Here is a 12967-nt window from a genome sequence, read left to right as displayed (position 1 = left end):
CCCAAAATCTTATGTGGTCAGTTCAACTATTACACACATTTTGCATATGGAGAAAGTAAAATATAGAAAAATTAAATGTCTTTCCCAACATACTACTCCTAGGATGTGCTGTGGAACATTCAATACTTAAAACCAAAAGGTTTAATTCCAGAATGTCTGTGCTTAAGCATTCCATTCCATTGCCTATTTTGAAATAAGGAAACTTCAAACCATGTAACAATAAGTTTATTAACTGCAACTACCAAAAATATAATAAAAATCTATTATGTGTCTTACAGCATTTAGTTTTTTGTCTATGGGGAAATACGGTATTTTTCTAAATTTTTTTTACTAGTAACTATAATTCAACTTACACTTCACTATTGAACAAGAAAAAAACTTATTTGAGGATCATCCAAATCATCCTTAAACATCCTAACATATTGAATGCAGGCTGTTGATGTTAGTGTTAATAAATATTTCTCAGTAAAATGAATAAGAAATAAAGATGCTAATTGTATAGTAGCATGTAAGTATGAAATGCCAAAAGCATGGTTAGTATGACATAAATTTTGAGAATACTGTGATGATGAACTCAGACTTTTTTTAAAAAGGAAAAAATGTTAAAAATCATACATGATCTGGAATTTGGAAAATTCCTTAGCTTGGATGAAAAAACATGATAGGACAAGGCTTTTCTCTAAAAAGAAAAATATGTAAGATAATCTAGAATAATTATGTTCCAGATAAAAATGACCAAAAAAATCTGGTAGAGTAAAGCATTCCCATTATGGAAATAAGCTCAAAATATAGGAAGGGTTAAAAGCAGGAGGGTGACTGAAACCAGATACAGAGTTCAGAATCTGTCAAAGCAGGTAGAAGGGACCAATTCAAATTTTAGGGGTTTTAGGATGATTACTGTCATGGCAACTTGAAAGATAGATACCTTAGACAGACATTCATAGATAGTTAAATAAAGTAAGCGGTGTACTAGAAACTTGGATAACATGATGATTGTGACAATAAAGGAGAAGTTACTGATTTTTAAAAATGAATAAAATTTTAAAAGATGGCAACCCTCAGTGATAGAGTAGAAACAAGGGAAAACAAGAATCAAGAACTGACGAGCACATTCAGGAAGCAAGAATGGAGAGTAATAAAAGGCAAAAGTTACAGAGTCAGATACCCAAGTTCAATCTTCTGTGACTCACTGGGGGACTTTTAATAACTTTCTTAGCCTTACTTAGCTTCATTTGTTTCACCTGTAAAATGCTTCAGATACCTGGAGGTTGTCAAAACTAGGTGAGACCATACATATTACTCCTTTACACAGTGTCTGGCAGGTAAGAAACACTCAACAACATATATTTTACTGTTAACTTACCATTTTATTGATAATGACAACAATAAAAGAAAATATTATCTTGCTAATTTGAGTATGTGACTCAAAAATATGACAGCTGAAAGAGCTTCTAATAGAAAGCTGATTTGAGCTCTATGTAATGTTCTAAATATTTTTATTTTAAACGTTTTATTGAGGAACTTGGAAACCAGATGAAAACATTTAAGAATAAAGAATAAGAAGTGGTCTTTCCATCAGTCTTTTGGAGTACTCTGAAGGCGTTGCCTTACCTATTCCTATGAGACCTCAAAAAAGTACAAATAGAAAAAAAAATAGTCTCCTAAAATTCTGTAAACCAGACTGGTCTCTGCCCTTAATCTGGGCATAATTTGTGAAGGCTAACAACTGACAGTGATATATAATTTGAATAATTGTATGGATCTAGAAGCTAAAAAAATTTCAGAACATTTACATCATTAAATATAGGAGACAAAGTTATAAAATATATTCACTAACATAAAGTATTCATATATATATATGCCATAGACTATTATTCAGGCATAAGAAGAATGAAATACTGTCATTTACAGGAAAATTAATGTAGCAGGGAGATATCATGTTAAACAAAATAAGTCAGACAATAGAAAAATAAGTATTTCATGTTTTGTTTATGTGAACACTGAAAAAAAATGACCTGAAAGTAGCAGAGAAAGAGGGACTATTACAGATCTACAGAAGGGAAAAGGAAAGGGGGACTAGACCAAGCAGAGGCAGGAGAGAGCAAGGAAGGATGGACATGATCAAAGCACAACACATCCATGTATGGAAGTCACAGTGAAATCCACTAATTTATACAATTTATATGCATTAATAATTAGTAACAACACATTTTCAAAGAATTATTCACTAGATTATAAAACTCATAGATTATAAATCTGTGAGGGCAGAGACTATGTTCTATTCACAGTTGGATTAACAATTAGATATTTTATAGCAAAAGATGCTTGCAGACTTTGATGAATAAAATATTTTTGAGTTAATGAAAATGTTACCACAGGAATTTTATTCAAAAGAAAGTGAAAGGAAAAGACTCAGAATTCCCTGTGCAGTGTTCCAGGAAGGGGCAAAAGTGCCCCTTGAGTCTCCCAGCTTTCCTTTTGGTAAGGGTACAGTAGCAGATGTTGATAAGTGCCTCCTGAGAGGTTCTTCAATGTTATTAGGCATGTGTGCTTTGTCGATTGGTTCTTGGTATTTCAATTGTCCCAGCTGTGGGCATCTGTGGGATTCTGCCATCGCTTTCATTGTGATGGAAATTTATGATCTTTCTGAGAAACAGGAATTGTTTTATAACATGTTGGGGCATATTAAATTGCTATTCTCATGCTTGCCCTCTTGTCAACATTTACTGTCCCCTATCCTTTTCCATCTCAAAAATGTGACTAACATTTATTATGAGCTTGCTCACTATTGCTCATCTTGTGAGAAGTGGAGGGAAAACATAATTCCATCTAATTGAGAACCTACTTTGTCTTTCTACATATATGTCAGTATCTGAATCCAGCATTTACTAAGATTCTAGTGCTTTTAATGGTGGGCAGGAAAAAGAATGTGATTGGTTGATAAGGCTGGTAGTCAAATTTTATTCACTAAGTTCTTTGGTTTTGAAAAGTAACATCAATTTCTTATGAAATGTTAATATTTCCTAAGGACTATAATATGTTACAGAAATACTAATATTGTAGATTTCAAAATACATTTGAAATCTGAAGCCTCCAATTAGAGTTTTACCTTGATTTAAGCTTCACTTTTGCCTAACCTCTTACTTTTATGCAATTAATATAAAATATTCTTGGAAGATGGGAATACTTATTTGCCTGTATTAAATTCAGAGTCACTTTCTATTAGTCTTCAAGATAAGTAGAACTATGTGTCTGAAATTCATTACTAATGAAATACTCTACTCAAGGGCTTCATGAAATTATCTCCATTTATATTATGTCCTTCTGGAAATTGAATGCAACATATGAATGACCTAAAGCATTAGGAATATTGTTTAATTTTTTTGGTAGATATCAAACATTTCCAAAGGAATCCCAAGGATTATTATAGATAAATATCAGACATTAAATCCTAAATGCACATTGGATTAAAGGACTTCTTACAGGTAAAATAAGTTATTTATTTTGGCACTAATACTTTTGAAGCTAGCATCTAAAAGTTTATATGCATTTGCTTTCTGAAGCAACAGAAATGTATGTTTTCACTTGTCAATGAGTTTCACTACTTCCTCTGTGTCTAAGTTGAAGCTAAAAATAAACTACATCCTTTAAATATATCAATATGTAAATATCTTTTCTAAAACAATATTATGTATTTTTATCTAGCAACTTTGATGTTAGTTTAATGACCCTTCAGTTCCCATTATCTCAGTCTGTCGACATAGCCTGCAGCCTCATTTTATGCTTTTGATATTAGCCATTATGAGATTTTGCTTAATTTTTTTAATAACTCTATTCTTTCACTTAAAGGACTACACAGTGACAACTGAAGGTGGATAGTATGATTCTTAATGGCTTTGCTACTCTTACTCATTGTTTTGTTTTACATTATTTTTTGATAAATATACTAAGCTTAAGGAACAACTTATCTTTACAGCTTCATCAATTTAAAAGCTACATTTGATTTAATTAATAGGGCGAGTTTATGGGAAAAGCTTTTATCGATGGGCATTGGTTTAAGATATCTTGGCCTTTTGAGAGAGATGCACTATAATAATTGGTCTAAGATCATGTTAGCGAGGGCAGGTCACTTTATATTCTCTCACAACTAATAGAGAAGTCAGGTGAGGTTGCTTCCTGACACAGCTACTATTTCATTATTTTTTCTGATATTACCGACCCCAAGAAGCTATTTCCAGTATTACTTAGGCCCAGCAGAAGTCACTGGCAAGCTCAGTGCCAATACAAAAATCAAGATGGTGTATTCATATCAAAATATCTATTTGCCATTAATTTTTCACTCTTGAATACCCAATGAATTGCATCTCTCAAATCCATCATAATGCAATCTTCAAACAATATAGCCAACTCTGGGATGCTGACCAGAATTAATTATTATCCTGGGTATAAGTTAAGCTGTATTCTTGCCCAAGTTTTAACACAGTAAAACTTTAGCCAAATAATTTTATCAGTGATTCTCAACTTCTAATGTGCATTACCCTCATTGGAAAATCTTAAACAAAATAAAATTTTGATTACTAGGTCCCACTCCAAAATTTGACCATTCTATAATGTTTTAGAGTATCAAATTTTCTAGCTATAATCTTAATCAATTTGAAACAGCCTTAGTTTCTCCCTCCCTCCTTTTCTTTCTTTCCTTCCTTCCTTCTTTCCTTCCTTCCTTCCTATCCCTTGCAAATGCATAGTGTCAAACTGAATCCAAAGATGAAAAAATAAAAGTAAATATTTTAATTAATTCATAAAATTTTAATAAGGATATGCACTTCCATTTCCTTATGTGATTTTGAAGCTATAACTAGCACACACTTTTCCCAAGGCATTTTTTTCTCATCTTCTTCTTTAATGAAGTCCATATAGTCGAATTTAAAAACAAGTGGAGTTAAATCCAGTTCTAAATGAGGTATTTTTAGAGCATATCTAACCTTAAACCTTTTGCCTTTTCAGTTATAAACAGACTTCCAACTGAAAATGTACATATATTTTTCAAATTGTTACTCCAAAGTAAAAAATAAAGTGTGATTAGTTGATTATTACATGTTATTGCATACCTATTATTATTCCATTGAATTTCTGAGTCTTAATATTCAAGTTGCAATTAGGAGAAATTATTCATCTGCAACCTCTTCTGTTTTCAACACAGTAGAAAAAAATATACCCTTGCTATTTAAAATGTATTGTTACTATGCTAGATAGTTGAGGAGAGGATGGTCTTTGACCCCAGGGATCTTAAAACTGCATAAGAGAAGATTTAACTCTTGTTGCTCTGTAAACTGAAATAGATGTCTTTGATTAAACAGGTAATTTTTTTAAGTCACATAAGCAAGAGATCAAATCTAGAAATATTCAGTTCCAAAAAGAGAAAAGATACCAAAGGAACGCTGACACGTAGGCGTCAAGAAGAAAATCTCTGTAACTTAAGCCTGTGTGTCTTTGAACCCCTGACCTGTGAACTTATGATGTCATCTTGACCATGTGATGCCTGGTTACACCATTTTTTCCTCTAGTACCAGATTATGAGAATTTGCATTTGACACACATCTCAACCTGCCCATGGTGGTTGCAAGTTCTTTGAATTCTTACTGAGTTTGAATATAAATCATTAAGGGTGATTGAGAAATACAGAACAAGGATCATATTTTCAAAATTTATACAAAGAAAATTAACATTGAAGATGAGACATATAGGAATGAATAAATGAAATGAATATAATTATTGTTCTTCTTGTTTTTCATGTGTCAACTATGTTCATTACATCAGTTACTATCAAGTTTGTTTTTTTTTTGTTTTGTTTTGTTTTTGTTTTTGTTTTTATGGACTGGGGAACACTTTTGAGATTCTTAATCCTATTTTCCTTCTCTCCAAACAGCATTCTCTCTTCACAGTGATAGGGACCCAAGATATTCGGAGCACTTCAGTCAAGCGTCAGCCCCAAAGAATGCATCACTCCTCATTTCTATAGTCTTTAATAGAAAAATCTCATACTCTCACATCTGTTTGAATATATACCTATCTTTTGATGCAAATTTATGTTGGCAGGGACTCACAGATTTATTCCTCGACTGCATTTTGCTTTCAACACATTATTTTATTATTTTTATTGTATCCTTTTGAACATGTGTTTGCTTTCAGCTTCCTTTTAAATTAGTTTGCTGTACACTTTTTTTCTCCTCATATCACTCACTAAAATCTAGAAGATGCTAATCTATTACTGTTTGAAGTCTAGAGGTTTCTTTCATCTCAGAATTCAAAAAATATAAATTATCTGTAATTATCTACCTACTTCCAAATTCTATATTTTATACTTTGGTTCTATTTCCCTTATACCTTTCACCTATTCAATTCAATTAGCACTTATTAATTATCTACTAATTAATGACATTTCACAATAAGTTGAAAACATAAGAAAAATTAAACCTCAAGAATTTCACAGTCAAGTACCCAAATGTCAGTATGCCACAAACACCCACCAATTTAATGTGAAATACATTTGGGTTTTGTTGGTTACTTGAACACATCAACACTGATGTTTCCTTTCAGTGAGCTAAATGTGAACAGCTGTAATAAAAGCATTTATCCTGAGGTGAACTAAAGTGTGACCTCTTATCACAGATTCCCTCACTAACGTTGCCCACAACCTTCTCACCACCTGACCCTACCTGTATTTGAGAAATATTTCACCATTCTTTCTAGTAGATAAGAACTTAAATTTAATTACAGTAAGTCCAAAAATTATAGCTTTTGGGAAAAAGTTTCATACTAAATCCAGGTTTATAGAAAATCATAAAATTGGAAAAGTTGGTACTTAGAACCAACTTAGAACTGACTTTTTAAGGCCAAGTTATTGAGCAGTCTATTTAGAATAAGAGACAAAGCAAACCACTTCACTCATGAATTGCCATCTTTTTTTTAAGCTTGGTAGAGTATTTTTAGATCATTTTAAGCCACTATACAACTTAGGATAAAATACTTTACATGTATATTTAGCCAAAATAATAAAAATGTTTTCTAAAAGTATAACTGTGGCCAGTAGAAATTTTCTTTATTTTTTATTATATTAAATGTGAATATCACAACCAAGGCTTACTACATTTGTTCCTACTTATGTTATTTAAATTTCATTTTGACTATAGTTTGTTATTTTGGGAGTGTGAATTCTTTCACATTCTAATGGATATTAATATTTTGTGGGAAACAAACAAGTAAGCAAAATTTAAGGAATATTTAATAGGATGTGAAATAAAATATTGTAGGATAAATCATTTTTTAGAACAAGAAAGAGAAAATATTGACTTGCTCATCTATGAGTTTATGTTTTTTTTTTTATATCTGTGGAGCACAGCCTTTTTGAAAACAAAATTTTTCCTTTGTTCTTCTACAGTTAATGCAATTGCCCTTTCACCTTTATCCCAATCATCACAGCAAACACTAATTGTGCTAATTTTGAGAAGCTTGACATTGTTCTCTGTGTTTACATGTATTATCTCATTTCCTATTCATAACTACGTAGAAAGGTAGGTCCTACAATTAATTTCCTTTGCACAGATTAGAGCATGGAAGTGTATAGATTTATAGTTCTTCCTTTATCCTTATTTCATAAAAATACTTAGCCATCTTAGAAAAGATAAATTTTACTCAAACATTTCTTGAACAAAACAAAAACTTATATAGGATTTGAAATGCAGGCAAGGTGGCTAATAAGATGTGAATACAACTTTTACATCCCTCCTTGCTATTCAAGGTTTCCTCATATTCACAAGTTGAAGAGCTCAGGGTATTAGCTCACTGTGAAAATGATCAGACCAGACTCTGTCTGGCATAAAAATTTAAACTAATTAAAGACATAAAAATATCTCCAGTAGACCAAAGTACCCATGTACTCATTTGCAATGAGAAGTTTAATTTTCCAAGATAAAATGATATTTGTGGTGACTGGTGTAACAATGAAAATTGACTTATCTATCCACCCCCATAGTTCAGTCACCCTTTGAGACTCCTACTAGGCGCTTCACTGCACTTGTATTAAAGAGATGTATTGTTCATAATACCCTCCAAAATGAGCCTGCTTCCCAAACCTATTGGCTTATTCCTTAGAATGTCACTATGCCATCATCTCAATTAGGTTACCTCCTTAATGCAATTTTTATTTTATTTTTTTTTCTTCTGTCTTGCTTATTCCATCAAACGAAGACCTATTTTCTATTTTTCTTTATCTATTGTAATGTTTCTTGCTTTCTACCCCTAATGTTGTCACTATAATACAAATCCCACATATTCTGCTTATAATGCTTTAGTAGTCTCTGAATTGGAGATCCAGTGTGTATATATGGCATTTCCACTGACATGTGAAAGCTCTTTGTATTTGACCAAAGATTAATTTTCTTAAAATATAGCTCACATGTTATTTCTCTTCACAGGCTCCCATTGCCTAATGAATAAATGAACAAATAATATTTTAAAGTCCTAGTTGCATGAATACCATTCAATATTTCACCAGTCTCCTTCAGATGTCACTCATGGGTCCATAAGTTAACTCCATACATTGGTCACTTACCAGTGGAATTAATTCTCCTGGAACAAATTTTCTCCTCTTCTCTTGCCTACTGAAAACATTTCCCATTCTACATGACCATTGTAAATATCACTTCCTTCATGAAAGCTGTCAGAGCTTCAGTAGATGGCTATCATTTATACATCTTTGAGTACTCAGAAAACAGCATTTACCTTTATCATTATACTGTTGTTGTTTTTTTTTCCAAATTTCTGTCATCAAGTGTGATTTCCACATTTTACTGGATCAGAGATTATATATTATTATATCATATATATATTATTAATTTTTGTTTCCAATATTATTTATTTAAAACTTATGTATTTAATAACAGTTTGTCCCATTTAAAATTAAATCAGTTGAAATGGATCACATGGAGTCCTGGTTTTTAATTATCTTTAATCTTAATCTTATAAGTTTTTGATACTTTGCCCCAAAATGTTTAAATTTTATGTTTCAGCATATTTGCCTAAAAATCAAAAGTTTCAACTTGTGTCTACAAAGTCTAAGGCAATGGCTCATATTCAGACTGTATCTCATTTTTTTCCAGTATGATCTGAGTGTAAAGAGATTGCCAGTGCTAGGTGGATGCTATAAATAAACGCAGTTTAAATGAAAAATCAGTCATTCACTTAATTCTGGACAGTTTAATAGTAGAATCAATGGCAGTTCATCTCAGTTTCCCCTTAAAACCCCTAAAATTTTTCAATGTTCTAAGAGTTTTTAAATTAAATTTAGTTACCATTTTACGCAGATGTTCTTTGGAACATTTTTGTCAATGGTTTTAGTATAGTGGATGTTCTATGTTATTTTCCATGTAACTGTTTGGGAAGAGAATACTGTTAAATAGACTCACAATTAAGAATCTCTGCATTAGGTATCAAAGTTCTTAAAAGTGGCACTTAGATACAGGAGAGTTTCACCCTTTACTCCAGTAATGAGAATGAATATTTGATATCTCCCATTCCAGTTTCTTTCAGAGTATGCATTCATGGTTTGGGAAATCTTTGAAGTTTTTCTCAAAGTTATGAAATTTCACTGTTTACAAACATTAGCATGTCAGTTAATTTAAAAGGATGTCAAACTAATAAGAGTACCTTATATTACATGTACAGGTAGAAAAATTCTTCTCGGAATCTCATTCTATTCTCTTAAAAAGATGAGAGATTTTTCTACTAGAATAACCCTAATTATGTGTTAAAAACCCCATAGGATAACTTTAATATGATACCCTTTATTTGGTTAAATATGCCTTCACTATATGTGTGCTGACATAAATAAGATTTGGTGTTATATTCTTGTATTTTTTTTTTTACATTTTAAAAAAGTATTTGAGGCAATAAGCCCATACTCCAATATTATTATTTCACTTAGTTTCTTTTCAGTCTACTTTTGACTTAAACACAGAATTCATAGCAATTAGGTATTAGAAATTAGAACTAAAATTATAAAATAGTGAGGGCCAATATAAGTCAGAAAATGCCACTAAATTTAATAGAAGCTGGACACTTTCCTATTTTTCATAATTTTTTTTTTGTTGTATAACTACTAAGGTAAACAAACAGTTCTCAGGTGTAGGAATTAAACTCAAGAATTTACATTGTACTCTAGACCAGTGAAAAGCCTAAAATCCAGAAACTGCCTCCAGTCTGCCTCTGACATAACCAGCTAGATGAATTAAGATATACCATTTCCTTTATGGTGAAATGGGTATAAAAAATCAGTGCTTCAGGTTTTTATGAGGCATTTTTTTTAGATATTAGATGCCAAAATATTTTTTTAAAAGAAACATATATACTTTAAAAATTCAGATGGAATTTGAATAGTTGAGTTATTGAATAGAGGAGAAAAAAATAAAGTAGTTGAGACACCATAAATAAATAGTATATTTAAAATGTCACATATCTTTAATACAAGCTACTCAGGAGGCTGAGACAAGAATTTCACAAGTTGAAAGCCAGCCTTAGGAAATTAGTAAGGCCCTAAGCAACTTAAGAAGGCCCTGTCTCATAATAAAAATAAAAGGTTTGAGGTCATAGGTCAGTGGTAAAGCCCCCATGGGTTAAACCCTCACTACTAAAAAAGAAAAAAAAAGAATGCCCCCACTAAATAAATGTCTTCTCATTCGATTAAAAAAAGCAAAATGATACTTCAAATAGATCTCTCTTATGCCTAATGTTCTTGGAGATTAGTAGTGAGGACCAATTACAAAATGCAGATGATGGTGGGCAGGACCATGATACAGGACATGGATGAGGCTCCTGTAAGTACTGGAATACCTAATAGGATGATAGGGACAAGGTGACCAGAAATATTGAGAAGCTCCTTTCAGTTTTATAAGCACTTTCTAAAATTCCTTAAGTTTTATTTTTCCTTTAAACTCAAAACCATATAAAACCAGAAAATGTATTCTTGAAAGATATTAAAGTCATCTTAGCAAATAAACAGCTTATGAAAAAACATACATTGAGTACATTGAGTGGCAAATCCCAACCAACATCTGTCTGTGTTTATACTATGGATTACAAATTGATTCCTTGTGTTTTAAGAAATATTTCTAGGGGGTTGGGGATTTAGCTCAGTTGGTAGAGTTTGTGTCTCACATGCACAAGGCCCTGGGTTCAATCCCCAGCACCAAAAAAAAAAAAAAAAAAAAAAAATTAAAATATTTCTAAAGCAAGAAGTGACTATGTTTGTCACAGCCTGAAGTATTTCTTGTGCTTCTGTCCTTCCTATCCCCAAACCCAAACATGATTCTATCACTTATGATACTTATGATTACTGTCTGACATCAGTTGCTACACCACAAATACTTTTAGTTTCTGACTGCAACTAATCAAATGTCAATCTTTTAAATATAAAGACTTTCTGTATCATCAGAGAATAAATTGACACATATTTCTGCTATTAATTACTTTTTCTGTTCTTAATTGTTGCTGTACTAATCCTTTTAAAATAAGGAATCTAAGAGATGCAATTGATTGATCTTTCCAAATATGAGCCTGCTGGACAAATTTCCTTGTCTGTAGATGCTGTCTACTGCTCCAAGGGGAGGCATGTTATTAACTTCACTCTTCAACAGGCAGACAAATACCTTTTAAAATGTATGCTGTCTGCAACATTGTCCTCAATTACTCACAAGTCCTTCCCATAGCTATCTCCCACTAGCTACTACTTTAGACTGCAGCATCCAGGATGCAAACTAAGCAATCTGCAGGGTGGTGTTTTTTTTTGCTTTGTTTCTTTTGTGTTTTTCTGCCCCACCCCCAGTGGTTTTCTTATTTCTAGCATATTTGAAGATGGTTGCAAATTGAATAGTGATTTGAAGCCTACCTTACATATAAGATGCTTAAGATCTCTGGACACTGACATAGTTTTAAAAGGAAGAGATTTCATAGAAGAAACTAGCACATTCGGAAGTAGGATTTTGGCATATATGTAAAAGCCAAAGGGTGCTAAAAAGAGTAAAGGACACATGCCACCAGGCAAAATGATAGGAGAAATCAAGGAAATCCAGATTCCAGACGTTTTTCTCAAGAAATATGTTTATATAATTTTATAAGGTAATACACCTTAATTGTAATTGACTTACAGAGAGCAATTTTCAAGTATGTACTAGAAACATTCTCTTAAGTAAAATAGATGTCTTCCTCTTGCTTTCTTTAGGTATACTTCTTAGTTTACATGACCAGCTATCATGTGAAGGTGGTATATACAATTTGATTCTAGAAATTCCCATGTGTTTGATCAGGGAGAGGTGGTAACAAAATATTACCATCAGAAGTAGGATTTTTTTTTTCCTGGTACCGAGGATTGAATTCAGAGGCATCTGACCACTGAGCCACATCCCAGTCCTATTTTGTATTTTATTTAGAGACCAGGTCTCACTGAGTTGCCTAGTGCCTCACTTTTGCTGAGGCTGGCTTTGAACTTGCAATCTTCCTGTCTCAGCTTCCAGAACAGCTTGGATTACAGGCATGTGCCACCACGCCCAGCTTCTGTTTGATTCTTATGGATGTGCTGTAATGTTACGTGGAGTTGCAACATCCAAAAGAGTGACATATAGCATTACAAAATACAAATAATAATAATAATAATGATTATATAATATAACAATAATATGAAATAATAATATAAGGCTCAGAAATACCGTGTGTGTGTGTGTGTGTGTGTTACTGCGGATGGAACTCAGGGCTGGACATGCTAGGCAAGTGCTCTACCACTGAGGTACCTCCCCAACCCTATAAATTATCTTTAAAGAAACAATTGCTGAGTTGTGTCTGCTGTGTTGTGCTTTACATCTGCATTTGAAACTGATGCTTCAAATGAATCCTCCAGTCACCTTCTCTTCCAAATATT

General features: G+C 32.3%; 1 non-coding gene across 1 annotated transcript; it reads left to right on the top strand.

Annotated features, from left to right (window-relative positions):
- Nucleotides 1-11173: 11173 nt before the first annotated feature.
- Nucleotides 11174-11247, top strand: Trnav-cac (transfer RNA valine (anticodon CAC)). The gene has a single exon. It is a non-coding gene; the product is annotated as a tRNA-Val (tRNA).
- The last annotated feature ends 1720 nt before the right edge of the window (nt 11248-12967 follow it).

The sequence above is a fragment of the Marmota monax genome, unplaced genomic scaffold (assembly GCF_021218885.2).
Source record: "Marmota monax isolate L192 unplaced genomic scaffold, Marmota_monax_Labrador192_F-V1.1 WCK01_AAM20220418_F8-fsc00034, whole genome shotgun sequence".
Taxonomy (NCBI): Eukaryota; Metazoa; Chordata; class Mammalia; order Rodentia; family Sciuridae; genus Marmota; species Marmota monax.
Note: the sequence above shows the minus strand (reverse complement) of the source record. Positions and strands in the feature narration are given on the sequence as shown.